This window comes from Lotus japonicus, chromosome 6 (assembly GCF_012489685.1).
Source record: "Lotus japonicus ecotype B-129 chromosome 6, LjGifu_v1.2".
In the NCBI taxonomy this organism is placed as follows: Eukaryota; Viridiplantae; Streptophyta; class Magnoliopsida; order Fabales; family Fabaceae; genus Lotus; species Lotus japonicus.
The window spans coordinates 29,375,123-29,401,536 of NC_080046.1; the positions used below are offsets into that span (position 1 = coordinate 29,375,123).

General features: G+C 37.7%; 1 long non-coding RNA gene across 8 annotated transcripts; it reads right to left on the minus strand.

Moving 5' to 3' along the window:
* Positions 1-11,261: 11,261 nt before the first annotated feature.
* On the minus strand, positions 11,262-24,944 carry LOC130726164 (uncharacterized). 8 transcript variants are annotated; one of them, XR_009014732.1, is made up of 8 exons: positions 24,245-24,944; positions 24,008-24,158; positions 18,161-18,921; positions 17,342-17,523; positions 17,121-17,220; positions 16,598-16,660; positions 11,627-11,745; positions 11,262-11,427 (listed from the first exon to the last, which is right to left on the minus strand). It is a non-coding gene; the product is annotated as an uncharacterized LOC130726164 (long non-coding RNA). The 8 variants fall into 8 exon arrangements; XR_009014727.1 differs by having other exon boundaries at positions 11,292-11,427; positions 17,121-17,523; positions 18,161-18,298; positions 18,681-18,921; positions 24,245-24,940; XR_009014729.1 differs by having other exon boundaries at positions 11,292-11,427; positions 17,121-17,523; positions 18,161-18,298; positions 18,802-18,921; positions 24,245-24,939.
* Positions 24,945-26,414: the final 1,470 nt, after the last annotated feature.

A 26,414-nucleotide genomic window follows, 5' to 3' on the forward strand; every position in this document is an offset into this window, starting at 1 on the left:
GTCATAAGGTTGGTTATAAGTTGGTGATCGATTGATGTTGATCATGAGGTTGCAGACATAATGAGCCATGTGATATGATTTGAATGATGTTAGCATAATAAGTTGTGGATGTGAAAGCATGACGACACTGGTCAGGTCGTTTGGGTAAGTGAAGGAGTTATAGTTTTTAAGAAACGGATATTCATTTAAGAAGTATTGAAGGATTAAAGGACATTAGAGGACCAAACTTGGAGAAGGTTTAGGTTTTAAATCTATGAATGTCTGTCTAAGGTGTGAAGGACTCAAAGTTTGTCAGAATTTGATTGGGAGATTAAGAAGTTGATTGACGAGATGGTGGTTGAGTCCCAAAAGGAGGGTGTTGGTGTTAAGATGAATACTTGAAGTTGTTATGTTTGGACAAGTTTCTTAGAGCTTAAGAGTGGATGAAACTTTTTTATGGATTTTGATGATGCATATTACGGTTAACAAGTGAATTTTACTAAGGTTGAATGAGAATCCTAGGGCTAAGGTTGACCTAGTGAGCTGAGATTCATGTACACATACGAGATTTAGCGGTGTTAGCGGTTACGATAGAGTTAAATCTCAGAATGTTGAAGGATCGGATGATAAGATGGCTAGTTAAGTCCCTTGAGGTATAGTTATGATGTAATCTACTAGAGGATAAGTCTCGATTTATGCGAAGTGTTAGGGATTTCAGTAAGTGTAAATAGGTTTGAGTGAGGGAAGTTCTAAGGAAGAAGACGATAATAATGGATTGTTAGATATTAAGAAGAGGATTATCTTATAAGTTGTTGGTAACTTGATGTTGAAGGGGATAAGATTAGTGAAGGACAAGAAATAAGGACATAAGTCGATTTTTAATTCGAATGGTGACTAAGTAGGAGATTGATTTCATTGTGCGAGTGATGATAGTTACGAAGTTGGATGTGACGTTAATGGACTATTAGATTCCAACGCAATGTTTCGTCTAAGAGTTATCGAACGAACAAGTGATGGACTGTAGATGAAGATCACGAGGACAAGTTGAGTATCTACTTTGAGATGACAGAGAGGCACTGAGTTTAAGAAGAATTCCGGACGACCGAAAGTAAAGAAGTAAGTGGCTAAGGTTGTGCGACTGCACGGAATGCCAACCGGTATCATTTCAAGCAGAGGTCCGACGCAAGTAATCGAGTCAGACGACATGAGGTTGAATGATGTTTTGTCTTTTGAGACGCCGATAGTTAGCAGTGGGGATAGAAGAGTGAAACAGTTAAGGGGAAGGCAGATTGCTTAAGTAAAGATTTTGAGGAACAATGACACAGGCACTACTACATGGGAATTGGAAGATAAGATCAAGGAACTGTATTCCGAACTTTTTGCAGAGCTCTGAGTTTCGAGGACGAAACTTTCTTTTTGGAGGGGAGTATTGTAAGACCTGGATTTTCAGAACAAGTTAAGTTTCCGACTCACACGTAGAAATAGTGTAAGCGTGACAGGAGTTTGACATTTGAGAAAGATTAATGAAGAAGAAAGTTCAGGAATTGCTTGAGGAATGTTGCGTAGCTGTTTTCGGAGTTAGTGCGAGTCGTCTGCACACCTGCCTTATGGCAAGCGTGTCCAGAATAGGCTATTTCGCTCTTAAAGCAACGTTTTGAGTGAGATTTCGAACTCTCGGAAAATTTAAAGATTCTCTTTATTTTTCCATCGACCAGCGTTTCATTTCGGAACTCTGGACTGTACGCACGACAGGTTTCACTTTTCGGATGTCCGCCGACGCTAATTTCTTTGCTTCGAAACCCTATTTTCGAGCAATGGATGAATACTTTTTCTATTCGGGACTTCTAACGAAGATTCCGTCCGCGTTGCCAGACTTGTTTCGACGTTTCCAATCTTTCTTCAGTTGGAAGTTTTGTCGTTTGAGCATCACAGCAAAAAGTAGTTTTTCGGGGCAGATTAACCGACACCGCTTTTGAGTTTTTCGATATCGTTTTTCCCAAATCCTAGATATTTGTTTTGAGTTCTGGAATTCCGACGCCAGAATCTCTCTTAGAATTTCTCGGTGATCGTGCTGCAAAAATCGGAATCGCGAAATTTTCATTTTCCCGCGATTTCACCCGCCTATAAATAGCGCGAAAAAGCAAAATCCTCTCATTTTCTTTCCATTTGTGGCTGATTTCGTGGGGAGCAAGGGGGGAGGGGATTTCCGCGAAAACTTGACCAATCTTCGTGCAGTTCGTCCCTACTTCTAGGTATCGAGGTAACTATCATGAATCCTGCCTCTGATTTCTGTTTCTGCTGAGTTTCTGAAGTCGTTCTGTGCTCTAAGTTTTGAGCTTTTTCTAAAATTGTCCGATTTCTCTGATTTCTCGCTTGGGTTATGTTCCTTATGTTCCCCTGAGTCTAAAACCTCTGTCAGTAAACTCTGATTGCGATTCAGTTGCCCAGGATCTGAAAAATTGACTCAAAACTCTTTTTGTCTCACATTTCGAAACTTTATTGTCGAAAAGACTTAATATGACTTCGTGCCTTTAGGATTTGTTGTCACGGATATCATGAGGATCGTTGCTGTCAAATTTGTTTTCAGAACTGATAACTTTGAAGTTTTGAGCCTTTATTTTGGACCAAAATGCCCCTGCGTAGTCGTATTTCGGCCCGATTGTCCGAAAATTGTTCTGACAGTTTCTTTGCCTTAGTTTTACCCTAAAACTACCTTGTAAACTGATTTGATCGAAGAAAAAGAGCCGAAGCCCTTTTCTCCTTTTGGCCGTGGGTTTTTCCTAAGGGGAGGGGAGTTTTTCGTTTTCGAAAACTTGTCCTTTCGTACCTGTTTGTCGTATTCTGAAGCTTTGATGCTTTGTCTATCGTTTATGTATTGTATTGCGATCGAACTAATCGATTTTGTGTGGATTCTGCTTTGTTTTTCCTCCGAGGTTCAGTTGAAGGAACTTTGGAAGTTTCAAGGCATTCCTGTGAAGGAGATTTGATTTGCGAAGCTGGATCAGCTCGAGGTTAGGGCAACTTACTATATATTAGCTATGACTGCATGATAGGCGTCGATAAATTCGACTTATGTTTATCTGATGTTGTTTTTGATGATGAGTTGATGTTATGATGCTTTTCCATACTTGTGATGTTGTGCTTTTGTTGGATTGAGCGTTTTGACGCAATTTCGGAGTGGAGATTCATTGATCTGGTGATCTTTGATATTTCGGGTTGGATGAACAACCCTAGGCAAGTCCAAATGTGGGGTTTGAGACTTAGCCATATGTTGGAATTCTTAGACTTTCCCCGGGAAATGTATTTTGGGTGGTTGATCTTTGAAAACTTAGAATGATAGAGCTTTGAAAAACTAAAGACTTGGGAAACTTAGACTTTGAGAAATAAACTCATAACTTGACTAATTCGAATTGAAACAATTTTTATTAACGTTTAAGCATAGGAGAACTGAAGGGGAAAATATTTACGAAAGACGGGGAAAAGTCGACTTTGTTGTGGGTTTGGAGAGTTATCGGAATTGGGGGAAGCCACTAAGGTGAGCTATGGTGATGATTGAAAGTCACCGAGTACTCTAGTACTCTTGGGGATTGTTGTGGAGCCGTGTTGTATTGACCGACACCTAGTGCTCTTGTTGTTTGGGCTATGTTGTATTGACCGACACTAGACCCTTGTGTATTCTGTGGATGGAGTTGTGTTGTATTGACCGACACTTACTCCGAGTTGTGTTGTATTGACCGACACTAACTCATGGGTTTGTTGAGATTGGGTTGTGAGCTAAACACTTTCGTGGTAAGGGCGATTCGTTGTTTGGCTAACCACGTTGCATTCAATCGGGTGAATAACGGGAATGGTTCACCTGTGCATATCATGGTGAATAACGGGAATGGTTCACCTTGCATTAATGATGAATAACGGGAATGGTTCATCATTCGGTGAATAACGGGAATGGTTCACCAAGGATGAATAACGGGAATGGTTCATCCAGGATGGATTTCATCCAGGATGGATAACGGGAATGGTCCATCCATAGTGAAAATGCTTCACTTGTGGCGAACGGGAACGCGTCACAAATCCGGATACATATTGTGCATTTCACGCATACATTCATGCTGACTGAGATTGTGTGTTGTTTGTTTATTGAAGCAATGTTAGAGCCATAACATGCTAGGATTGTTTATATGTATATATATCAACATATATCTATACCCCATATCACATGTTGAGTGTATATCTACTTATTGCTGTGAGTTGACCCTAGCGCCTTGGCTTTGTTTGTATGTTTGTGTTTGGGCGGTCGGCCTGCTGCCAGATGTCGATGGCCGACTGGTGTTCGATGGTCTCTCCCTCGGGGGGGATCAGATATGAGCTTGTGGATCGGGATGCCCCCACCGCTTGGGTGATCGATGTTGTGGGTCATCGAGCGACGTACCGGGGAAGGGTCATGGAGGACCGGACTGACGAGTGTGAACATCTGACGAAAGAAGTTCTACGACGCATGGAGCTGAGCTTCAACTTGCCGTCTTCAGTTCGCCGAGGACTCGGATGTGTGAGCAGTTATGGGTTGGTAGAGTTAGGCAGGCGTCATATTTGTGTAGAGCTCTGATTCGTTTTGCTTTTGGGACGGGGTAGGTTCCCGACGCATGGCTTTTGTGTGGTTCTCTTATTGAGGGATCACAGTGAGTCAGTCGGACTATAGGAGTCTTTGCTTAGGCCATTTTGAGGCCGACTTTCTCCCAGTGGATTGTAATTATAACCTTTTCACTCACACTTCTGGATCTGTAACTATTTGCCTACGGGCACACTACTTTGGAGTCACTGCGAGTGCGCGTGACATGGGAGTGCAGCTGAGGCTGTACATGTGTATATATTTGTGTGTTGGTTGGGTTTTGTCTTTATTTTCTATTGCTTGATTTAAAAGGTATCAAACGAAAAATTACCTGTTTTCAGCGTAAAGTCTATTTTTGGTTACTAAAGTGACACCTGGAAATCGGGGTGTTACAGGAATGGAGGGAAAAGAAATCTTAAGTCCATTTTTATTGGACTATTATTGCTTTGAACATGGAATTAATCATAACTTGGTGTAGATTGAGAAAAATAATGATTTAATAATAATTTATTCTTACTGCTTTTCATTCGTCTATCACTTTTGTGCTTGTCGTGAATCATATGTATCTTGTGTACACTGATTCTTTTTGAATTAAAGAAAACTAAGGCGAAGAAGTAGAAGGTTACAAGCTTTATTAAAAAAGATGGAGAATTATCTTATCCAAATTTTAAATAGTCAAGATTCAGTAAAACAATTATCTACTATGGCTGCTTTTTCCCTTGGGGAAACCTTTGTTGGGTACCGGTTACTGGGGCAGGGTATGTGGTTACCGCAACAGAATTCAAGAGATTTGTTGTGAATTAAAGGGGAATGGAGGGAAAAGAAATCTTAAGTCTATTTTTATTGGACTATTATTGCTTTGAACATGGAATTAATCATAACTTGGTGTAGATTGAGAAAAATAATGATTTAATAATAATTTATTCTTACTGCTTTTCATTCGTCTTTCACTTTTGCGCTTGTCGTAAATCATATGTATCTTGTGTACACTGATTCTTTTTGAATTAAAGGAAACTAAGGCGAAGAAGTAGAAGGTAAGAAGCTTTATTAAAAAAGATGGAGAATTATCTTATCCAAATTTTAAATAGTCAAGATTCAGTAAAACAATTATCTACTATGGCTGCTTTTTCCCTTGGGGAAACCTTTGTTGGGTACCGGTTACTGGGGCAGGGTATGTGGTTACCGCAACAGAATTCAAGAGATTTGTTGTGAATTAAAGGGGAATGGAGGGAAAAGAAATCTTAAGTCTATTTTTATTGGACTATTATTGCTTTGAACATGGAATTAATCATAACTTGGTGTAGATTGAGAAAAATAATGATTTAATAATAATTTATTCTTACTGCTTTTCATTCGTCTTTCACTTTTGCGCTTGTCGTGAATCATATGTATCTTGTGTACACTGATTCTTTTTGAATTAAAGGAAACTAAGGCGAAGAAGTAGAAGGTTACAAGCTTTATTAAAGAGAAGGAGAATTATCTTATCCAAATTTTAAATAGTCAAGATTCAGTAAAACAATTATCTATTATGGCTGCTTTTTCCCTTGGGGAAACCTTTGTTGGGTACCGGTTACTGGGGCAGGGTATGTGGTTACCGCAACAGAATTGAAGAGATTTGTTGTGAATTAAAGGGGAATGGAGGGAAAAGAAATCTTAAGTCCATTTTTATTGGACTATTATTGCTTTGAACATGAAATTAATCATAACTTGGTGTACATTGAGAAAAATAATGATTTAATAATAATTTATTCTTACTGCTTTTCATTCGTCTTTCACTTTTGCGCTTGTCGTGAATCATATGTATCTTGTGTACACTGATTCTTTTTGAATTAAAGGAAACTAAGGCGAAGAAGTAGAAGGTAACAAGCTTTATTAAAAAAGATGGAGAATTATCTTATCCAAATTTTAAATAGTCAAGATTCAGTAAAACAATTATCTATTATGGCTGCTTTTTCCCTTGGGGAAACCTTTGTTGGGTACCGGTTACTGGGGCAGGGTATGTGGTTACCGCAACAGAATTGAAGAGATTTGTTGTGAGTTAAAGGGGAAGGGAGGGAAAAGAAATCTTAAGTCCATTTTTATTGGACTATTATTGCTTTGAACATGGAATTAATCATAACTTGGTGTAGATTGAGAAAAATAATGATTTAATAATAATTTATTCTTACTGCTTTTCATTCGTCTATCACTTTTGTGCTTGTCGTGAATCATATGTATCTTGTGTACACTGATTCTTTTTGAATTAAAGGAAACTAAGGCGAAGAAGTAGAAGGTTACAAGCTTTATTAAAAAAGATGGAGAATTATCTTATCCAAATTTTAAATAGTCAAGATTCAGTAAAACAATTATCTATTATGGCTGCTTTTTCCCTTGGGGAAACCTTTGTTGGGTACCGGTTACTGGGGCAGGGTATGTAGTTACCGCAACAGAATTGAAGAGATTTGTTGTGAATTAAAGGGGAATGGAGGGAAAAGAAATCTTAAGTCTATTTTTATTGGACTATAATTGCTTTGAACATGGAATTAATCATAACTTGGTGTAGATTGAGAAAAATAATGATTTAATAATAATTTATTCTTACTGCTTTTCATTCGTCTTTCACTTTTGCGCTTGTCGTGAATCATATGTATCTTGTGTACACTGATTCTTTTTGAATTAAAGGAAACTAAGGCGAAGAAGTAGAAGGTTACAAGCTTTATTAAAAAAGATGGAGAATTATCTTATCCAAATTTTAAATAGTCAAGATTCAGTAAAACAATTATCTATTATGGCTGCTTTTTCCCTTGGGGAAACCTTTGTTGGGTACCGGTTACTGGGGCAGGATATGTGGTTACCGCAACAGAATTGAAGAGATTTGTTGTGAATTAAAGGGGAATGGAGGGAAAAGAAATCTTAAGTCCATTTTTATTGGACTATTATTGCTTTGAACATGAAATTAATCATAACTTGGTGTAGATTGAGAAAAATAATGATTTAATAATAATTTATTCTTACTGCTTTTCATTCGTCTTTCACTTTTGCGCTTGTCGTGAATCATATGTATCTTGTGTACACTGATTCTTTTTGAATTAAAGGAAACTAAGGCGAAGAAGTAGAAGGTAACAAGCTTTATTAAAAAAGATGGAGAATTATCTTATCCAAATTTTAAATAGTCAAGATTCAGTAAAACAATTATCTATTATGGCTGCTTTTTCCCTTGGGGAAACCTTTGTTGGGTACCGGTTACTGGGGCAGTGTATGTGGTTACCGCAACAGAATTGAAAAGATTTGTTGTGAATTAAAGGGGAATGGAGGGAAAAGAAATCTTAAGTCTATTTTTATTGGACTATTATTGCTTTGAACATGGAATTAATCATAACTTGGTGTAGATTTAGAAAAATAATGATTTAATAATAATTTATTCTTACTGCTTTTCATTCGTCTTTCACTTTTGCGCTTGTCGTGAATCATATGTATCTTGTGTACACTGATTCTTTTTGAATTAAAGGAAACTAAGGCGAAGAAGTAGAAGGTTACAAGCTTTATTAAAAAAGATGGAGAATTATCTTATCCAAATTTTAAATAGTCAAGATTCAGTAAAACAATTATCTACTATGGCTGCTTTTTCTCTTGGGGAAACCTTTGTTGGGTTCCGGTTACTGGGGCAGGGTATGTGGTTACCGCAACAGAATTGAAGAGATTTGTTTTGAATTAAAGGGGAATGGAGGGAAAAGAAATCTTAAGTCCATTTTTATTGGACTATTATTGCTTTGAACATGGAATTAATCATAACTTGGTGTAGATTGAGAAAAATAATGATTTAATAATAATTTATTCTTACTGCTTTTCATTCGTCTTTCACTTTCGCGCTTGTCGTGAATCATATGTATCTTGTGTACACTGATTCTTTTTGAATTAAAGGAAACTAAGGCGAAGAAGTAGAAGGTAACAAGCTTTATTAAAAAAGATGGAGAATTATCTTATCCAAATTTTAAATAGTCAAGATTCAGTAAAACAATTATCTATTATGGCTGCTTTTTCCCTTGGGGAAACCTTTGTTGGGTACCGGTTACTGGGACAGGGTATGTGGTTACCGCAACAGAATTGAAGAGATTTGTTGTGAATTAAAGGGGAATGGAGGGAAAAGAAATCTTAAGTCTATTTTTATTGGACTATTATTGCTTTGAACATGGAATTAATCATAACTTGGTGTAGATTTAGAAAAATAATGATTTAATAATAATTTATTCTTACTGCTTTTCATTCGTCTTTCACTTTTGCGCTTGTCGTGAATCATATGTATCTTGTGTACACTGATTCTTTTTGAATTAAAGGAAACTAAGGCGAAGAAGTAGAAGGTTACAAGCTTTATTAAAAAAGATGGAGAATTATCTTATCCAAATTTTAAATAGTCAAGATTCAGTAAAACAATTATCTACTATGGCTGCTTTTTCTCTTGGGGAAACCTTTGTTGGGTACCGGTTACTGGGGCAGGGTATGTGGTTACCGCAACAGAATTGAAGAGATTTGTTGTGAATTAAAGGGGAATGGAGGGAAAAGAAATCTTAAGTCCATTTTTATTGGACTATTATTGCTTTGAACATGGAATTAATCATAACTTGGTGTAGATTGAGAAAAATAATGATTTAATAATAATTTATTCTTACTGCTTTTCATTCGTCTTTCACTTTCGCGCTTTTCGTGAATCATATGTATCTTGTGTACACTGATTCTTTTTGAATTAAAGGAAACTAAGGCGAAGAAGTAGAAGGTAACAAGCTTTATTAAAAAAGATGGAGAATTATCTTATCCAAATTTTAAATAGTCAAGATTCAGTAAAACAATTATCTATTATGGCTGCTTTTTCCCTTGGGGAAACCTTTGTTGGGTACCGGTTACTGGGGCAGGGTATGTGGTTACCGCAACAGAATTGAAGAGATTTGTTGTGAGTTAAAGGGGAATGGAGGGAAAAGAAATCTTAAGTCTATTTTTATTGGACTATTATTGCTTTGAACATGGAATTAATCATAACTTGGTGTAGATTGAGAAAAATAATGATTTAATAATAATTTATTCTTACTGCTTTTCATTCGTCTATCACTTTTGCGCTTGTCGTGAATCATATGTATCTTGTGTACACTGATTCTTTTTGAATTAAAGGAAACTAAGGCGAAGAAGTAGAAGGTTACAAGCTTTATTAAAAAGATGGGGAATTATCTTATCCAAATTTTAAATAGTCTAGATTCAGTAAAACAATTATCTATTATGGCTGCTTTTTCCCTTGGGGAAACCTTTGTTGGGTACCGGTTACTGGGGCAGGGTATGTGGTTACCGCAACAGAATTGAAGATATTTGTTGTGAATTAAAGGGATTATGGAGGGAAAAGAAATCTTAAGTTTATTTTTATTGGACTATTATTACTTTGAACATGGAATTAATCATAACTTGGTGTCGATTGAGAAAAATAATGATAATAATAATAATTTATTCTTACTGCTTTTCATTCGTCTATCACTTTTGCGCTTGTCGTGAATCATATGTATCTTGTGTACACTGATTCTTTTTGAATTATAGGAAACTAAGGCGAAGGAGTAGAAGGTTACAAGCTTTATTAAAAAGATGGAGAATTATCTTATCCAAATTTTAAATAGTCAAGATTCAGTAAAACAATTATCTATTATGGCTGCTTTTTGCCTTGGGGAAACCTTTGTTGGGTACCGGTTACTCGGGCAGGGTATGTGGTTACCGCAACAGAATTGAAGAGATTTGTTGTGAGTTAAAGGGAAATGGAGGGAAAAGAAATCTTAAGTCTATTTTTATTGGACTATTATTGCTTTGAACATGGAATTAATCATATCTTGGTGTAGATTGAGAAAAATAATGATAATAATATTAATTTATTCTTAATGTTTTTCATTCGTCGATCACTTTTGTGCGTGTCGTGAATAAAATATATCACTTGTGAATCAAAGGGAAATTCAAGTAAAAGAAATTATAAGTCTTTCTTTATTGTACTATCAATGCTTTTAAAAGGATATCAATCATCACTTGGTGGAGATTGAAAAATATAACAATTTATTTTCACTACTTTTCATTGGTTAATAGAGTACACGATTGTGGTAAAGCAGGTGTATTATTTGGTTACCAAAACAGAAATAAAATGATTAATTGTTAATCAAAGCAAAATGCAAAGAAAAATGTGAAGCTTTATTACGAACATGATGATTGTTTTATCAAAATTTTAATAGTAAAGATTAAGTAAAAAATATTTATTTGAACTGTTTTTCAGGGGTTAATGCAATATGCGCTTGTGGTTAATAAAATGTAATATTTGGTTACAACAGAAGTTAAGTTATTAAATGCAAGTAAAAGAAGTCTTGTTTATTGTACTATCAATGCTTTTAATAGGATACTAATCATCATTTGATGGAGATTGGAAAAAATAATAATTTATTTTAACTACTTTTAATTGGTTGATGCAGTATTCACTTGTGGTGAATCAAATGTAATAATTGGTGATTACGATAGAAATATAATGATTAATTGTGAATCAAAGCAAAATGCAAAGAAAATGTCACAATCTTTATTACAAGGAGATGAATTCTTTTATCAAAATTTTGACTAGTAAAGATTAAGTAAAAAAATAATTTGTTTTGTTGTTTTTATATAGTTAATGCAATATGTAACTCTGGTTAATCAAATGCATTATTTGGTTTCATCTTACTCTGATGAATTCTTTTAATGCATTCATCTTTACTCAGATGTTCCTCTTGGACAACATCAACCATCAGATTAATAGCCCAGTCAAGAAGGGAAGCTTCAGTGTGAGTATTGTCTGTATTAATTCTGAAAATCCCCTCTGCCTACATACATAAATTCAATTGTTTAACCAAGATTACATTTTGACATTTGTAAAATGAAGCAATGACAGATTGTAGAGTGGTGAAGTATAAAGGACTGTCTTGTTTTTTTTTTTTTGTAATTGTGTTCAGTTGTTATATTCAACAATATGAGAAATTGAGACAAGAAGAAGATGAGCTGAGAAAGATCTAGGTGATCAACCTGCAACCCTCCAGGCATACAAGTGCCTTTGCATTTGTAACAAAATTGTCGGCACACTGTTCCCTCTTGTGTCATATGATAACTGCATTGATTCTGTTGAAACTCCAAACATAGTTGCACTGCATGTGAAAATGAAAAATAAAAATCACACATAAGATTAGTTCAAGAATTTTGGATTAGTAAACAAGAAATGGCACTCATGCATTCATGAAAAAGACAAGTAACATCTTAATTCATGATGAATACAACTAACTACAAATAGGGTAGCTCTTTAATGCCCGCTCTCAAATTTAGAGGGCTGTGCTGCTCTCTTCTTATTAATCACTAAAATATAAATTTTAAAACTTATTATTTTCTGTCATGACGTGACTTTTATTACACTAAGTAATCACTTATTTGTGAATTATGACAGGGCAGCATTCAGGAGGGGTGTGGAAAAGTTTTCACTACAAATATTCTATATTCTACAAGGTTGACAGAGCTTTGAACTTCCAAAGAAAACTATTTAAACATTTTGTCATATACAACATTCACTCATCACAAGCAATACAACTGGGCAGAAGTCATAAAAATCCTTTTTATATTATCCATGATTGTAATGGTGGTCTATAGCCCAAGATAACTACTAGTACTTCCTCCATTCTATTTTTGTTGTTTTCATTTCTTTCATTTATTGTGGGTTAGTATTGGTGGTGGGAAGTTGAGGAAGAATAAATGTAAAGAGTTTTGTTGTAAATTAGGATATCAACTAAAGACTTCTTAAACTACATGCATAACCTTAAACAACTAAAATTATGGACCGAAGGTAGTAAGACAAAATAAGCAACCAGTGGACTAAAATCAATAAGAAAATGACCCACTCACTTTCATTACAGCTCGTAGGACATTGTTGAATTGCCTACTTATTGTTTCTTTGGATCTATAATAGGTAAAGTGCACTACTCTGTACTTTAGGTTGTGAGCAAGGATGTGCAAAAACATTGCCACTGCTTCAATCGTTGGGACATTTCTTGTCCTTACCAACTGTCCTTTATCTTGTAAAATTCCACAAAGCTTAAAAAATTCCCTTTTACTAACTCTTAACTGTTCAATGCAACCATTTTCGGTTCCTCTATACGTCTGATTAAGGAAATTGCTTCTTTCCAATTCCCAATTTCGGGACGGTTCCTTAACAAAATGCATCTCATGATACCAAGCTACTACACCTAAAAGCATAGCAATGACACTAGCAACAATGAATGTTATTTGCTCCTGCAATTTTGCCTCTTCTTCATTTCTTTTACGTTTTCGTAAAAGAACTGAAGTGTCAACTACTCTAAGATCCATTTGTTAACTAAAAAAAACATATAATAAAACATCAATATTGCATGACACTATAAAGAAAATAGGAAGTAAGAGAAGCTAACACAATCAGATTCAAAATCAGCTAGTTTAAACATAAAAATGGATAAGATGTGATTAAAAAGGACAAGGGATGTGTACAAGCTCACTAAGAAAATGAGAAGAGTCAAGTTAAAACATTCTCTAAGTAGTAGCGTGGAGCTTTCAGTTAGATTCATTAAAATAAAATAAAAAGACTAAGTAAGCATTGACTTTTTTCCTCTTGTCTTAGTTTTCCATTACGGATGAGTGATTTCTAACATGTTTCAATAAATTTCTCTTTTCTCATAGACAATATGGAAGCTACTCATGAAAAAGCTTTCCCCCTTGTAACACCCCGGTTTCTCAACTGAGGAGTCACATTAGTAACCTAACAAAGTCTAAGGACCAATCTGCAATCCCTAAAAACCAAGGGAATTTTTTTTTGAAAAACAACTAAACACTTCGGCTAAAAGGTTGGAAACATACCATAACTTTATTTCAATAACCTGTTTCCCGATATATAGTATAATAGTTTACAACACCATAAGTAAGGTTCAGAATAAACATGCGCACTTTAACAGTGGCGGAAGCAAGACTTTAATAACATAGTTCTCATAAAGTAAAAGAGACTCCAACATAATCCACAAGAAGAGAAGCAAAGCTGCTTCTCATACCTCTACTCCACCGCTTACAACTCGATCTCCAACTCGAGTAGCTATGCCTCGGCGGAAGGATCTCCATCGCCTAATAGCGTTAAGCGCCCAAACAACAAGTAGCAAATAGAAAGGGTTAACTCCATGCAATTACCATGTATAAAAGAGAAAAATCATGCTGTTCGAATTTAATTACCTGGCATGGTAAATAACTAGCAACATAACTCAACTCATATATCAACAACTTAAACATAAATCGGACTCAGATAATAATAACCTCAACAATGTAACATCAAATCAGATATCAATAAACCAATACGAAAATCCAACAACATAGGGTCAGGTGTTAGTTCCCTATAATGCAACTATATGCTGCTAACAAAATGGATCGATCAATATCGTCTCTCAAGACGGGACAATGATAGGACACACCTCCTCATCGCCACTTATAACGTCATACATGACGGGACAATCATAGGACACACCTCCTAATCGCCACTTAACGTCACACAAGACGGGACAATCATAGGACACACCTCCTGATCGCCACTTAGCATCTCGCAAGATGGGACAATGATAGGACACACCTCCTCATCGCCACTTGACTCAAGCCCTATATGCCAAGTCAGACAATAACAAAGCCCACCCAAGGACCAATCCAAAGTAACCACATGTTCCATCCACTAGGAAGCAGTAACGACAGAAACCAGTAAACGGCCGAAGCCTCTCAGAAAACATTTTCCAAATTCAGCATAGTAATCATAATCATCTGCCAATCAATATAAACATCTTCATCTCAAACACAGGCAGTGCGATAAAAACATGCAAGACTCAAAGACGCTCTAAAACCGAGTTACCCTTACCTTCGTGAGTAGAAGTTGGGCATGGAAATTGCGAACCTAGAACAAAGAAAACACAATCATCAACACAAGCTTCACTAGGAGCAACACGATCTACTAATACTAATCGAAATCGTAAAGAAAGCCTCTAAAGCTTCAGAGTTCCTATTTAGGCACAAATTGACAACGGAGACTTCGTTCGCTAAAACGAGCATAACTCGAGCTACAGAACTCAGAATGACACGAAACCGGCGCCAGAATTTCGACAATTGAAAGAGCTACGCAATGGCTCAGGTCATAGAGACCCAAAAATTATTTTTGGACACGGTACCCAAGCAATTAGGTTTCGGCCACTATGGAAAATAGGGTTTTCAAACTTTTTCTTCGATCTAAATCAATTCACAAGGTAGTTTTAGGGTAAAACTAAGGCAAAGAAATTGTCGGAACAATTTTCGGACAATCGGGTCGAAATACGACTATCCAGGGGCATTTTGGTCAAAAATAAAGGCTCAAAACTTCAAAGTTATCAGTTCGGAAAACAAATTTGACAGCATTGATCCTCATGACATCCGTGACAACAAATCCTAAAGGCACGAAGTCAGATTACAGCTTTTCGACAATAAAGTTTCGAAATGTGCGACTAAAGGGGTTTTGAATCAATTTTTCAGATCTTGGACAACTGAATCGCAATCGGCGATTACTGACAGAGGTTTTAGACTCATGGGAACATAAGGAACATAACCCAACCAAGAAATCAAGGAAATCGGACAATTTTAGAAAAAGCTCAAAACTGTGAGCACAGAAACGACTTCAGAAACGCAACAGAAACAGTAAACAGAGGTAGGATTCATGCTAGTTACCTCAATACCTAGAAGTAGGGACGAACTGCACGAAGATTGGTCAAGTTTTCGCGAAAATTTCTCCTCTCCTCCTCTCTCCTTGCTCGCGGCCTTGAATGGGTGAGAATGAAGAGATTTTGCTTTTTCGAGCTATTTATAGGCAGGTGAAATCGCGGGAAAATGAAAATTTCGCGATTCCGATTTTTGCAGCACGTCCACCGAGGAATTCTAAGAGAGATTCTGGCGTCAGAATTCCAGAACTCAAAACAATTATCTATGATTTGGGAAAAACGATATCTAAAATCCCAAAGGCGGTGTAAGTTAATCTGTCCCGTTAAACTACTTTTTGCTGTGATGCTCAGACGACAAAACTTCCTTCTGAAGAAAGATTGGAAATGTCGAAACAAATCTGGCAACGCGGACGGAAACTTCATTAGAAGTCCCGAATAGAAAAAGTCTTCATCCATCGCTCGAATCTAGGGTTTCGAAGCAAGGAAATTAGCGTCGTCGGACTTCCGAAAAGTGAATGCTATCGTGCGTACAGTCTAGAGTTCCGAAATGAAACGCTGGTCGAAGGAAAAATAAAGAAAATCTTTAAATTTTCCAAGGATTCGAAATCTCACTTAAAACGTTGCTCTAAAGCGAAATTAGCCTATTCTGGACACGCTTGCCATAAGGCGGGTGTGCAGACGACTCGCTCTAATTCCTAAAATGACTACGCAACATTCCTCAAGCAATTCCTGAACTTTCTTCTTCATTAATCTTTCTCAAATATCAAACTCCTGTCACGCTTACACTGATTCTACGCGTGAGTCGGAAATTAGCTTGTTCTGAAAATCCAGGTCTTACACCCCTCATCCATTGACCAAATGAAATAAACATATATATGTGTTTGGTTTTATGATGAAATGTTCTAAAATCAATTCAGACTATAAGCTGCAAGTCTTATCTCTGTGCAGATTATAAAACTAAACTTGGACATAGTAGCAGAGTTGATGGACCCCTTTTCCAACTAAACTTAATCTATTCCGGAATAACCACAGCAATGAAAATGTAATAAAATCTCCTTTACTCCATAAATTCTTTTTGCTGATAAATTAATTCATCTTTTAATACTACCTAGTTATTATAGCAAGACAATATAGCAGCAGCAATGAACGTCTGAAGTGTAGTGAAAAGTTCTTTCTATCCTAATATGTCCATGGTTGTTTTGAAATAAAACTCACTACAAATATTAAAATCACAGGCTTGACTATAAGATGAAATGAATAACTTTACCTTCTTCTTTCTGCACTTCTTGGCAGAAGCAGAGTTGCTAGTGTATCCACTTATAGCAGTAGCCTGAAATATTTTTCCGATCATCAAGGATTAGCAAAAAACAGTGACAATAAACACAAATCAAATCACTGTCATGACAACTTGAATAATGCTTGAGGAATGCAATGCACCTTATTATATATAACACACATCATGCTATTGCTACTTGCTATAAAAATACTCTTTATTCATCAAACTCCTTCTCTCTGCATAATGGGTTTTTGTCCCTTTGTTTCTCCCCAAAACCATCCTAATCTAGAAATACACCTACAAAAGCATACCTTGTTGAAAAAACATTCACTCCATGAATGAGATTTGCATAAAGGAGATATAAGTATTAACCCAAGAACAAACTCCCTATATTTAACATATATGAAATCAATAAGATTGACTTTCTAGTAGAACTTTCTAGGCATTAATGGAAGTGTAGGTTAAACAGGGCAATATCCCCTTTCAAAGCCAAGTTAAGAAAGGATATAATCACCAGTGTTATCAAATCGCGATCACGGACCATCGCGGCGAGGCCAAGTTAAGAAAGGATATAATCACCCGCCATTACTCTCACACACATCATAAAATCAATCCTGTAGAAGTAAATAATATTCCACTGATCAAATCGAAATGGAGCCTGAATTTATTGAACAATGAAGGAGAAAAAATGGATATCAAGATTGACATGAAATTGAAAAGACCAAAAGGATACACCTTCCACTAGGGTGGCCTCATCGGAAGTGCTATTGTTAGGTCATATTCATTCTCTTTTAAAAACCTCATCAAAATATACTTGGAGTTTTAACAGCCAGGGGAAGTGCTAAACCAATAAGCTGCAACCCATGTAAATTGAAGGATCACAGCTAAAACATCCACCAAATTTACATAAAATGTCACTGTCCAGAGATAAAATATGTTTGGTTGGAGACTAGGATATATAAATTCAGCAATACATTAATAATAAATGTTACAAAACTATAAATTCAGCAACTGTTAGGCAGAGAGCATCCTAACTTAAATTACATGTACTTCATATTAGAAGCAGTTAAGTATAAAGAAAAAAGATAAAGTGCAGAATTCAATAAAGGGAAGTGACTTTCTATGGATATGCTATTGCTACAGTGTGGCAAGCTTCACTATGGTGATCTTATGATGCCTAAAACTCATTTATAAGAAAATTATACCAGTAAAAAATACAAAAAGGAATTACCGACCAAAAATGGCACCCAAATTATACAAAGGGCTTATGCTCAAAGTACTGAACTGTGAAGATTAAAGTTTCTTATGTTTCCTAATTTGTTTAGACGATATTCTAGAATCTCACTCCATGCAGGCAAAATTCAATTGTGATAAGTGTCTCAGAAGTTAACAAATCTAAAAGCAAACATACACATTCAACAGGCCCAACAGTAGTTATGGGCTATGGCCAACATAAAGTGTTCCTAATGTACAAGTTAAGAAACATAGAATTAGCAAATAAAGCATCCATGTCAAGGAGCAGTTAAGGAAACAGAGCAAGAGGTCAATGACTACCTCAATAAATGCAGGCCCAAAGAGACATTCTTCTGTTTGAGGTCATAAACACACAAAATATTATCTTCAGACCAGTTATGTGGAGAAGGAACACAGTAATCATACTTCAGATACTTCCCAGAGAAAGATACAAGAAACCTGCCATGATGACCACCTCATTAGAATCAGAAGTATATTGGCAAGTGAACCAGATCTAAACTAGCTGTACAAAGATGATGCATTTGAAATGAGCATATATCAACTGAAATATCAGAAAAGCTGTTAAGTATAAAACACGACCAATTTGACATTATAATAGATTCATCGACAGAAATGAGATTGGAGTGACGGCAAAAAATATTAAAACAGAAGTTAGCACCAACTATGCATTTGCCACGCTATAGCACTATAAGCCAATAAACCTATAAGGAAAATAACAGCTTGGTATAATGACTAACAGAGGGTCCTTTTGTAACTGGTTGACCCATAAGAGAAAGAAAAAATGAAAACAGAAAACAGGAAGGGGAAAAGAAGGACTAACCAATCAAATTAGTAAAATAACCATGTTAACTAAAAGGGGGTTTTCCAATTCATCAAGGAGAAAAGAATTGTAACAAGTAGTATATAACAAATTTGAGCACAAATAAGAATCTCAATATGACCAAGGTTCTCAATCTCAACCCTTCCGGATTGTGCAACATCAATTCTCCTTCTTCTTGGTTTCATTTCAGCTCCTTCAGTGTCATGATACTTGGCCTTTGTAGAGCAACCTCTTCTGCGGCCTGATTAGCAGAAAAATACTCAGAAATGTAGTTTGATATATTTTAACCAGATAGTACAAATTCAGAGCTGAAAAAGAACTGAATTCAGTTTGAACTGCCAAGTGTCCAGGATATAACTTATTATCCACAACCAACCATCCAACTTATTATCACTTTTCAGCATAAAAAAAAGCTCATTCATAAGAAGAAACAACCAGAATGCAAGTTTAGAGTGGAAGGAAAGTAACATTTCATTCATATCAAAACAAAAAAAGAACCTTCTCCCAAAGCAACAGACCTTAACATGACAGAAGCATCCATTTATTTTTCCATCAAGGGAATAATAGCAAAAGTTCTCAATTTTCCTCTACATAACCTTAGACTAGTAATTAAACAAATATCAATGGACTAATGAGAATATGACAGCACATGTTAACAAATCAGAAAAGGTACATGAACCGCAAACATAAAAAATGCAAACAAACAAATCTAGAAACCAATGTAATCACAAAATGAAATGAAGCAAAATAAGTTAATGGAACCCATGAGGAAAGAAAAGAGAGCACCGAATATATGAGAAAGGAGAGGATCTGGGTTCAGAAGAATGGCACTTCAACAGCACAAGGCCTTTTTCCAATTTTCCAGAGGTGAAGACTGTATGCATCAAAGGCGTCCTGTAAGACCCAAGTTTTAAGCTTGTGTCAAGTAAATAAAATCCTATTCACGATTAGGGTTGATGTATCGTGAAGGGAAACCTGAACTAGAGTTTACCAAATGAAATATATTTATGAAGGAGAAAGTTCAGGAAAAGTTCAAGGATTGCATTATGATCGATAAAAGTTATAGCACGATCGTTATACGCTTAACCTAGGTCAGAAACCCTAGTATATAGCTAATTTTCACTTTTAGGCACGATGGGAGTTAATTCCAAAAATCTTCAGAGAAATGTTAGAACTTCTCTTCTTCCATATATCACAATCGTTTCGAGGCGAAACTCTAGGATCTACGAACGTCCGATTCCAATCATCGGAAGTTTGCCGAAACCGAAACCCTGGTATTTCAAAACCCTAGAATTTCTCGACAATGAAGACTTTATCTATTCAGAGCTTCAAATGAATATTCTACACGCGTACACCCATTTCTCTTGATGATTTCAATCTTTCTTCAGAAGGAAGTTTTCTATTCCGACATCCGAAGCAAAAAGCAACTTATCGGGTAAAATAGTTTTATACCGACTATGCATTAGTTGCCAAAAATACAAGGAGACATCTTTTTAGTTTTGGAATTCTTTCGCCAAAACATATCTTAGAATTCACGGAGAATGACGCCGGAAAAATCAGATTCGCGAAACTTTCATTTTCCCGCGTTTTGCCAACCTCTATATATAGCCAAGAAAGGAAGAAAAAATCAAAAAAACTACCCATTTCCCCACCCAAACCCGCGGCCACAAAGAAGAAGGAGGAGGAGAAGATTTTCTTCATCGCTTGCTTGATCGTCGATCAATCAGTTGCTGCTTCAAGGCTTCGAGGTATAGTCGCTAATCCTTACCTCCGATCGCTTTTTCCATAGCTTTTCTGTAGACTTTTCTGAGCTGATAGTTTATGGGTTTTTGCAAAACTATCCCGAATCTTTCATTTCTGATTCTAAACCTCTTCCTTATGTGCCCAAGATCACTTCTGCCGGGTTAGATTTTCCGTTATGTCGCCGGAATTCCGCCGGAATCAATTTTAGCCTAAAATACCCATTTTTGGAGTTTTTGAAGAAAAGCTTCAACCTTTAGGCTGAAAACTATCGCCTTAGCTTAGTGCTAGTAGGATTAGTTGTCATAAACGTCGTTGGTGACGTCCCTGTCAAATTTGATTTTTGGGATTTCAGTTTTGAAAATCCTAAGTTAAAAATCATGACCAAAATACCCCTGCGACAGTTTTTGATCCGATAATTTTTCCGAGTTCAGAATAACCTTAGTTACGGCTAATGATAGCATAGGAACCAAGTTTGATCGAAGAAAAATCGAGTCTCCTAATTGTGAAAAGTGGCCGAACCTATTAAGGGGGAGGAGGAAAAATTTCCTTTTCCGAAAACTTGTCTTTCGCGCTAGATTATCGTACCTTAGAGTATAGATTACTTCGAGTAACCTTAGTAAGTATCGATAGCTTAGTTTTCGATAGATTCTGATAGTATTTCTGTGATTTTGTTTTAAAGGAACTCTTGAGGAATTTCCTGAGGAACAACACTTTGATTGTGAGGAAGAGTTGGAAGTTCATCCTGGAGAATCTGCAGGTGAGGGCTTCTCACTGAATCTCTAGTTAATGCTTAGGGTCGATGTTTTCGACATTGTTTACTGTTTATACACTGGATTGTGTGTGATTGGAAAATGTTTTCTGAGGCTTCGGCTGACAATGTAGATGATGAATCTACTGAATGCTTTTGAGATTGAATCTTCATGCTAAGCGCTAATTGGGTAATTTAGGATGTGTGGTGCATGCCTTATATGCTAAGTGCTATGTGGTTATTGCTTAATATATTGATATATGACATGTTGATTGGTTGTGCTGAGTTATTTATACTTATGCAATGAAATCTGAGTTTCTGAACGGTGAGAATAGCGGGCAGGTCATGCCGATTTTATTTTGAGAGTTTTGAGAAAGCTTGATAGGACGAATGAGATTCGGGCCTTGTTAGGATGTTTATGGATCGAGACATTCTCTGGAGTCATTTGGGGATTAGGAGATCCCGAGAACTGATAGGATTTGCGATAAGACAATAGGATATTATTTTGAAAAGAAAACTCATAAGACATTAAACAACCTCTAAATCTTTAAGTAATGATAACAAACTCGAAAGGAAGCTTCAGATGCAAATCATAGTTTTGGAAAACGAGAAGTGTCGTCGGATCCGAGTGTTGAGAAAATTGAGAGGCGTTGAGTATGTGTTGTGGTTGTGCTGTTGGAGCAGCGATGTTGTTGGGCTATCCCGGGGATAAGTCCGGGAAACCGTTAGTTTCCGAGAGTGTGATACTCTGTGCTCGTTGAGCAGTGGTGACCATCGGATTGAGATGAGTCGGATGATTTGGAGATCATCGTGGATTACGTGTGTTGGGAATAAGTGTCTTTTGTCGCAGAATCGACTTTACCTTAGGGTAAGCTTTTAGAGACATTAATTTAGCTAGAACACGTGGCGACGTGTCGAGTGAGGTCGGAGACGTTGTTTGGCTAATCACTGCATTGCATGCACTCATTAAGTGGTTTAAACACGGCGAGATACCGGACCACGGCGGATTCCAAAATTGGTTATAAGACCAGGATTTCCGCGTAAGAGCGCTGCTAGGTGACTCTTAGTAGCAGACCGAAATGGCAGGCCTTCGGGTTTTATGCTGATCTGACTACATGTTGTTGTTGGAGTAAGAGGCACACGGGCCGAAATGGTCCCACCGTGGCTGGTGCTAGGACTGATCCGATGATGTCCATCCGTTCCGGAATGCATATTGGTTGACTGGGTTAACCTGCATTGCATATCATGCAACATGCATACTAATTTAGTTGTCGAGTGTGATTGTTATTTGTTACTCCTATTTGGAACATGCTATTTGTTATTGTTGTCATTTACGTTCATTATGGAACATGAAACCCTAGGATGCTATCTCTAGTTATAAGCCTAAGTGGCTATCTATTACTTGTACCTATTGGGTTTATTATCTATATAGTTCTTTAGAGTTGACCCTCGCGTCTTCTGTGTGTGTTTTGGCGGACAACGCCTTTGTCAGATGTCCATTGCGGATTGGTTCACAATGGTCCACCCTTCGGGGGGGATTAGGTACGAGATGATCGATCAGGACGACCCCGGGTCGTGGGTGGTTGACCCCGCGAGCCATCGAGCGACGTATTCGGGGCGTATCATGGAGGACCACGTAGATAGTGGAGGACTCCTGAGGTCAGGAGTGTTGAGGAGATGCTCTGTCAGCTTCAACTTGCCACCGGGCGTTCACTGTGGACCAGGACTTGGAGGACCACCACCACCACCGTTGTCTTCAGACGAGGAGGATCCCTCAGAGGAGGAGCCAGTGGGAGTGCCTTCGGCAGGGTCTAGTGCACCCAGCGTAGCGGTCATTGATGATCAGGGTTCGGGCCCTAAGCCCGTGAGTCCAGCATCGGAGCGCACTGCGGTTGCGAGGGGAGGACGGATAGGGTTGGTAGACTTAGTTGTTCTGGATTCAGATTCAGACGACGATCATGCTAGCACATAGTTTTGAGTGTTGGTATGAGCTCCTCGAGTTAGGATTAGTGTAGGAGTAGAGTTTAGCTCTGACAGTCTTGCTTCATTTGCTTCTTTAGGGGACAGGGTAGTTCCGCCTATAGCTTTTTGTGTGGTTTCCTTATGGGAATCACAGAGAGTTGGTTGGACTTAGGAGGTCTTATTTTCAGGCCATTGGGTCAGCTTATTCTCAGTTTTGAGGGATAGTGTTGCGGACACTTACCTTTATATTCGGTTTGTACATATTGCCTACGGGCGCTACTCTTCTATTACCGTCACTGGAGGTTTACTCGTGACGAGGTTGTTATTTGCAGCGGGGGCTGTTTATATATTGTATATTAGTTCTATTGCTTTTCGCATTTGGGTTTTATTTAATTCAGTCTTGTCTTAGTTATTATTATCGAAAAAAAATATACACGTTTTTCCGCATTAAGTTTATTGTTGGTTACTAAAGTGACGCCACCGAAATCGAGGTGTTACACGTCCCATTCTGGAATTGGTTGAGGAAGGTAAAGTAGTTATGGAGTTGGAGATGGACGATAGGATGGAGATGATGAACGGTGTCAGGCTAGGAAACAAGAGGTGTCAAGGAATGGAGATGATGGAAAGGGAAGCCCGCGATTTTGAACAGAGGAGAGGAGTGGTGAGTTCGACGGTAGTTTGGAGAAGAAATGGATTAATTTCTTCCTCATCTTCTCCCCTAGTATTGCATTAATTTCTTTCATATTCAATAAATTTATGGCAACCATCAGAAAGGATCGCAAAAAGAAAGAAAGCATGGGATAAAATTTGACAAATAAAAAGCAGCAGCCAAACATTTATAGTACTGAGTTTTGGGTTCTAGGCATCACCATACCCTTATTTCGGAGGCCATGTGAGAACTTGAGAGTGAGACTCTTCATCGGAGTCGACCATACTCTTCATCGGAGTCATGGTGAGAACCTGAGATTGAAGAATTCATCGGAGTACACTATAGTCTTCATCGGAGGCGGCATCGAACCACAGTGCTGCAAATTCAGTCAATAAAATTAGGATTTTTTTTACAAAAATCAACTTCATTCAAAACTCAGATTAATTTCTTCATTTCTCTCACCACATCTGATTCTTCTCCTTCGAAGCAATCCCATGAGTGAAAAGGACAGAGACACAAACAAACCCAGATGAGGGATGGAACGGCCTGAGGCAATGGTGGTGGAAAACGACCCCAACGATGACCCTGGTGGTTTGACAGTGAGATCTACAACACAGGCATGGCAGTGGCTTGGATCTGCTGGGCTCGGTTTCGCTCTCGTTTAGATCTAGCCATGAAAACCCAATCTGAAAACCCACTCTGTTCTCCAACTCGGGCAGTAGTTCAGGCAAAGGGTTCCATGAGGAAGAAGATGAAAGGGAGAAGGACCTGCAAGGCTATCCAACGGAGGCGGCATCGAACTGGAGATGGGAAGAGAGGGTAAAGGAGGAGGGGTATAATGGTAATGTTAGGAGAGAGGCTAAACATAAGGGGATATAATGGTAATATGGGGTAGGGATATAATGGTATTATGGAGGAGGGATATAAATAAAACTTTATTTATTTGACAGGATAAAATAGTAACTTACCATGTTAATTTTCAGCCACCCAAAATAGTTAGACTTTAGAATTATTTTTTCCATATTTAATTGTGGCCAGAAATTGATTTTGAAAGGTAGTGTAACTTACACTACCCAAGTAAGTGGTCCACCGTAGTTTTTTCCGCTTTAGTGACTCCTATTGATGATGTTTCTCTGTATAGAAAACTTACCGGTTGTTTATGTATTTAACAACTACTTACTACACAATTCTGACATTGCCTTTACCACTGGCCAATTAAGTCAACACATGAGTGCTTCCACTCTTGCACATTACAAAGCTACCATTATTCAAATAAAAGGCTTTAGTGATGCTGATCGGAGAGGATGTCCGGGCAAGCATTCAGTCTCATATTTATATTTCTTCATTGGCCATTCACTTGTCTCTTGGAAGTCTAAGAACTACGGTTGCACGCTCTTCTTCAGAGGTTGAATGTAAAATCCCGAATTTCGGAGCATCACTTTAGTAACGAATAAAAGTAAAATAACGGAAAATGAAGGTATTTTTTTTTTAAAAGGGTGAGAGAAATAAATATGAAAGACTTGTCCAACGTGAACTTAATGAAACTCCAAACATGCCTCGATAAACTAATATATATAAACAGATACAGCCCATGCTGTACCGCAAACGTCACCAGAACCTGACAGTGACAGAAAGTATGCCAGAAGGCAAGTGTACGCAACAGTGATCAAAGTAAGTGTAATAATTACAGTCCTGAAAATGTTAGAGACTCAGCCCAAAACTGTCAAACAACCACTTATCCCAAAAGCTTAAGCTATTGGATAAGGGTCACTTTAATGGTTTTATATTATATTCTAACACGCCCCCTCACGCAAGAGCCCTTTGGGCTTGAAGAGTAGATAAATGCACAGACCCACCTACCATGTGCTTAATTAAATCCCACTTTTAATTAGAAAGTGAGGGGAGCAAGGATCGAACTCTAGACCTCTCGGCCATAGAGGCTCTGATACCATGTCAAACAACCACTTATCCCAAAAGCTTAAGCTATTGGGTAAGGGTCACTTTAATGGTTTTATATTATATTCTAACAAAAACAACCTCCTCAGACCTCCTATCGTCCGACTACTCTCTGTGATTCTCATGCAGAGAATCACACAAAAAGCAAAAGGTCGGGAACCTACCCTATCCCAAATGTACAACAACTAACCAGAGCTACTACTAAATATACACCCTAACCCAGGTCATGCAAAGAAGCGGGTCTCCCAACCCTCTTCCTCCTCCTCGCTCGTGTAGTTGTCCTCCGTGTCTGAGTCCACAGTAAACACATCGACATCCACGTCCAGAACCTTCCTCCTTACTGTCTTCTATGTCACCCTAGTCAAACCAGTCTCCAGATCGACTACGTCAGTAGCGATCTCCTCCTCAACCATGCGAACCAAAGGTTCGACACGGTAACCGCGAGAGGAAACAGACGCCCCAAGACGAGTTAGAGTCGTGGCGACAGGCTCCTCCTTCGGCTCAACGAGCCTCGAAGATGTTGCAACGTCAGTAGGGTCCACAGCAGCAGGCGGTGTCAGTCCAGACGGTATCACAGCAACAACATCGACCTCGGAAGGATCCTGCTCATCAGATGACGACGACGATAATGACGACGGCGACGTAGGTGGTCGTAGTCCAGTACCTGGTCCAAAGT